The sequence below is a fragment of the Parambassis ranga genome, chromosome 3, assembly GCF_900634625.1.
Source record: "Parambassis ranga chromosome 3, fParRan2.1, whole genome shotgun sequence".
NCBI classification, from domain to species: Eukaryota; Metazoa; Chordata; class Actinopteri; family Ambassidae; genus Parambassis; species Parambassis ranga.
Genome location: NC_041024.1, coordinates 10338779 through 10344782, shown reverse-complemented (window position 1 = coordinate 10344782; position 6004 = coordinate 10338779).

The following is a 6004-nucleotide window of genomic DNA, read 5'->3' as shown; positions in this document are numbered from 1 at the left end:
CTGAACACACAAGCAGGGACAGACCTTTATATGACATGTGTCTGTCACCTCTCATAGACATCACTGAGGGCCACAGGGAGGGGGGGTTGTTGTTGGACTTCTTCTGACCTACTCCTGTGCAGAAGCAGAAGTTTAGTTGAATGCATAACAGCTGCACATGTCAGCTTTTTGCAACATCAAATCGAGCCTTAAATTTGGTGCAAATGAATCACAAATTTTCCAATTCATTTATTTCCACCTTGCCTTCAGCAGGAGCTCAAAGCTATTTAAAAGTTTTTTTCCACTTTCACTCAGGGGGTTCAGACCTTTTCTGTCATAGGGCGCCATGATTTTCATCATCAAGACACTATATGATTAAACCTGAAACTGCCTTTAGTTACATTTTGTATCTAATCAAGTTGTAATCAGACTACAGTCACATTCTTTTCATTATTTTCGCCTGTCTGCATTAATTATTCAGAAATGTCAAAGTTGTGCTGCTTTAAACATTTAAAATGTTAAAGATTTCATTTAAAGGAAATATTAAGTCAACTTTTACATCAGAAAATGTACTGATACAAACTGTATTTGTGTGACTACTCAATTTTTTTGCATAAAATACAACTTCTGTATATGAGGTAAAACACAGTATGTATATGAATGTAACAGGTGGTACAGTGATAATCCACAGCTGTATGTTCCCTCCAATGAATACAGTTTGAAACAATAACCATCCTTCACATGCTTTTACTTACCCACCCTATGCTATGTCTGAACATTCCTCACTAATCTGGTTAGGTTGATAATTGACTCTGTGAATACTAAACAAGTGAGATTTACAATGTACAGAGTTCAGCCGAGATTACATTAAGACATTTCAGGAATCTCTATGATGATCACTGAATGTGTCAAGAAATGACAAAATACTAAAATAGGTTAATGAAACGATATGCTAACAGTCACTGTTTATTAGTCATTAAATGCTTTTTTAACATGAAAAGAATGCGGGGGGGGGGGGGTGCATACTTCCTGTATACAAGAGATTATATATTGTTGTCTTTGTGGTTACATTTTACCTGACAAAGCACAACGACAAAGAGCTGAATGAAGCACAGCTCCTGATGAACTGCAGCAGGTCTAAGCTTTTCCCTGATAGCTTTATTGTGTGTGTGTGTGTGTGTCAATACTGCAGGTTAACTCATTTTAATTACCATGTGTTTTAATTATTTAAAGTTGCTTAACTATCAACACTAAGGGATTACAGTCAGTAAATACAAAAACACCTAAAACAAACTTGTATTCGATGTGGCTAATCTTCATCTTACTTGTCTCATTTGCTTCTCTGTGACAGAAGAGTTGTGATTAGATCTGCTCGTTCCTCTTGCTGAAGCTGCTGCAGCTCATTATGGCTTCAAGCTACAAGAGGTGGACTTTTTTTCCAACAAATTGTCCATGGATGAAATATATAGAGACAAAAGAACTCAAAACATTTGGAGTCTGTAGCGCCCAGGAAAGCTGTGTCAGTGGGGTCCACAGGTGTGATGGAAAAGTGAGTGCAAGGAACCTCTGCACTGATTCCACTGTAGGGGAAAATCAAGGTTCTGCATAGGAAGCTGACATAAGGAGCACTCCTTCACCCAGACAACATCATCATCACTGTGATGTATGCCATGTCATGCCAATGTCAGCTTGATCTTGTCCTACACCTAGCTGCTACATGTGCCACCGTGAGAGTACCGGTACCATTACCTCCTCCTCAAGACAAAGGAGGAGCTTGATGGTCATTGTGAGTGAAACCTTCTGTAACTGCTGGAGTAAATAGGTAAGTGTAGGGGGAGATGTTTTCTACCGTAGGCCCTAATATCCTCATAATTATACAACATCAGGTCTGTTTTTGTTGAACAGTTTTTAAAAATGTATGTTATTTGGTATTGACTTCATTCTATTTATACTATAACAAGCTAACCTATGAAACAAAGTATTTTAACACACTTCTTAGTTTTAGGTGGAAAGCACTGTGCATTACAGGCAGACTTGTACACACAGATGCTTTCAGTGCTGGCTACAAGCACATAATGGGACTAAAACCACTGCACAAGCAGAAAAAACAGGTAGACTTCTGCATTCACTGCATGTCATGATCATCATAATAAATTCCTCTTGTTACACCTGATTTCTGACAGTGACTATGCTCCTGCTGGAGCCTCCTCCACCACCCGAACAGCTCTACCCTTCACTTTATTGGACAATCAATGTGGTGCATGGGGTAGAGGCCGGTGAACCGGACAAAGCTCAAGGTGCACGGTGGTGGTGACTCTGTTTGGTATCCATATAGCCAGAGGCACACGGCGCACCTGCAGCACATATAGAAACATATTAGATTACCAGCAATACATTATCTTTGGGGTGGTTTACAGGATGGCATCAATCATGGTCAGTCAAATGTGCCCTGCACATAAACTTTAAAAGGTTTGTGCTCTGCTGAGCTAACAACATGCACAACAGAAACACCATGAGAGCAGTAAGACTAAGTGCATGCTTTTTGTTTGCTTCTTAATTTTAAATTAAAGTTAACAGTCTTCTCCTCCTTCTTACTTAACTGTTTTGGTGATGGATTTTACATGGGCAGCATTTTGATGGGGGATAATTTCATTTTAAAAAACTTTTATCTTGTCTTATCTTAAAAGATACATACAAGACATAGCATAGTCTGTGTTGGTCGATGAAGGGTCAGATATTTTGACTTAGTATCGAAGGGTAACACTCCAAATGAAGAATCAGTGGTCTTTATGCGTACGATCATGTGTGCAAGCAAGGAAATGAAAACAAAGAGTTGTCAGGTATTGTCTTTGACAAACACTAAGATCCACAATATAGTGCCCACTGTAGAATGCCATAATGAGTTTGTTAAAAAACATACAGGTATTTAAGCTGAAAGTTAAGCTGTGCAGTGTTTTTAGAGTAGCTTCATGTGGGTGTATCTGAAGTCTTATGAAGAGAAACACTACCCCACAGTGGTTAGATTTTCTCAGTGCTCCAAAGTATTTTCCTTTCACACGAGACTGTAATGACTTTTGCCCCCCAGGACTATTCAGAGATGAAAAAAAAACTGTGAGTGTTTATTTGACCTCTGTTGTTAAAAGGCTTACTGAACTAAGAGAAGAAAGGAAACAAAAGAAAGAAAACGATGGCATCTCTCTTCTCATAAAGCACGATAGAATAGTTGCAATATACTGAATTGCTAAATAACATTGACATAAAACAGCTTAAACCAACATTTCCAAGTTCGTTTTGATGTGACAAACTCAGAAAATTATCTGCAGTTTCCTTCAGCTGCAGTTTTACATCCAGTGGATTTTGATACACAAGAAAATAATTGCAGTAAAAAGCCAAAAAGGTCTATTTAGATGTCAGTGCAGGCTGTCAATGACAGAAAACGAGACAATGAGTGAAGTTACATCAGGTCAGTTGATATACAACTCAAAACGAAGGCTCATGTCAGGTATAAGAGAGGCTTGGTCAGGACAGGAGCTCTCCCTCTCCTTTACACTAACACAGACTCTTTTCTCTTATTTCTTGGCACTCTTGTGACACTTTGGTTGATCTCCTCTGCTGCTTCCACTTATCTGAGACCCAATGAAAAGGTCCAATACTGTTGGGAGATTCTTTTATTATGACTCAATGTTAATACAAAAATTACATAGTCAAGAGATGAAATCAAACAGTTGGACACAAAGAAGGAAGTTGTTTTGGAGCTACAAATTCCACTTAAGGAGGAGGTCATTGTGGGTGGATGGGTCATCAGACACTTCTGTCTTCAACATAGGAACCCCTATTTCAATTAAAAGACAACTAATGAGTTCTTACTTTGGCCCAATCTTTCTATACATTGAAGTTGTTTCTATCTATTGTTCCCTATCTGCTGTGCCCTGACTCCTGTAGCAGAGGATCATTTAGATCTAACACCATGTTGGATCTTCTCTTCTCACCCAACAATAACGTTAAAGCTGCCATTTGACATTTTGCAGGATTTGCATCTATTTTTCTGTTGCTTTCTATCATTTAAACATAATAATCTATACTTTGTTTTCAAGCATACCACTGTCTCGGTTATTTATCGAGGGCTATTTTCTCTTCTAATGAGGTCGAGTTGGACTTGGAAAATGTCAGTGCTTTTCAGTTTTTGGGTTTCTCTGTTGGGCTCTTGCTTTTAGCTTTGATGCTCTGTGAGAAAGACAGGCCCTGAGGCACAATATGATTTGAAGACTTGAACAGTTATTAGTGAGTAAGGGACAGTGTGACCATAACGCCAGATGACGCTATCCGTCTGTCCTCAGAGGAGTGTCTGCGGTCACAATCATCACCTTCTTCTTGAATGGCCTTGAATGTCCCATGTTCGTCATTTCCAGACTGTAATAAAGCATCTTTTGTTCGATTGACCATCGCTGGCACAAACCTGGAGCGTCTCGAGCGAAAGGATGATAGAAACAGAGATGGCTGAGAAGTGACCTCACAGAAATACAGTCTTCATTTGTGTTTTAAGGTAATGGAGCACTTGTCATGTTATCCAGACAGTATTATATAAATAACCTTGGTATACTGCTGTGTTTCTGAGGCTATGAAAGGGGGCTTTGAGGACGTAAACAGTTGTAGACATTCAGGTTTCAGTGCGTTGTTGTATCATAAAGTATCATTCACAGCAATTTTCGATTGGCTACACGGTGATACATCTACTACAAAACTGTGCGGTCATGGAACTAAATAGAAACTGGATCGGGTTGTACTGACTCAGATAGATGAGGCTTGCGGATACGGTGACCTAGAAATGTTAACTATTAAGGCCTACAGCTAACATTCTCATATTAAAGGTTACTCATGGATATAATTCCTCAGCAGAAATAGAGGACAAATCGCTCTAAAGAAGTGTCTTAGGCTTCAGGCCTTAAGCTACCACTCTCCTTAAAACTTACTCATGGATATAACGTCTTACCAGCAAAAGAGGGCGAATTGTTCTGCATTGTAATCAAAGAGTAGTTGGTATAAGTTAATGATGACACTCATGTATCAGTGCAAATGTTCCAGCTGTCAGTTAGCTGAGAGCCTCGTGGTACAGGAACACTGTGACACTACAATACTGTAAGCTAAAATGTTTTATCCCTAAATTAGCCTTTAAAATGTTCCAGAATGCATCCTCAGTAATTACATTCTTGCATGATCAGCCCATGTGGTCTTGTCATTCATCCATTCTGTCTGCAATAAATGCTCATTGTGACACTGTTCCCTCCAGCTATATTCCAGGATCTGAGCAAGCTAGCATCAGCACAGTGCTCACTGTTCTCATCAGTTGGTGACATATGTCTGATGTGGAGGATGCTCTCAGATGAACAAGATGGGCCTTCATCAGGCGGTCTACTATAAATGTTCAAAAGTGATGGAGCGTACTGGCCCCATATTGAACCTAAATGGGTTCTGATCTGCAGTGTAAAAAGGAGTTGTTCCAAAATCTGGTTCATATCATCCATGCGTACATATCAGATGCATCACAAAGTATATAATGACATTGATAGGAGAGAAATTAATCAAAATTATTTTAATGTCTAATCTATAAATGCCAGAAAATGTGACAACTGAAAAAAGTGACGTGATTTTGGATTTAATTTCATTTATCATGTAAGCATTTTGTCTACCTACTGTTTCAGCTCTGATTATATAGCACATGTAAGGTGTATCTGTGCATTAAAATGAATCAGCTTTGCCGTATTTCCTGGCTATATGATACAATAAAAGCAGTCACCATAGTCATAGTTTACAACAACAAAAAAACACACACACACCCAGCGGATGATAAAATAAATGTGGACCCTTTTAGCCACAAAGACCAGCCCAGTGTGAAACTCTGTCCAAACAGTCCCAAAACATAATAACTGAAAACCACAGAAGCAAGAGCAACATAGAAACACATATTAGCCTATGTGTGTCCTGTAGCTCCAGGCTGTCTTTTGAAAGCATGCTGTCAGATTAATTT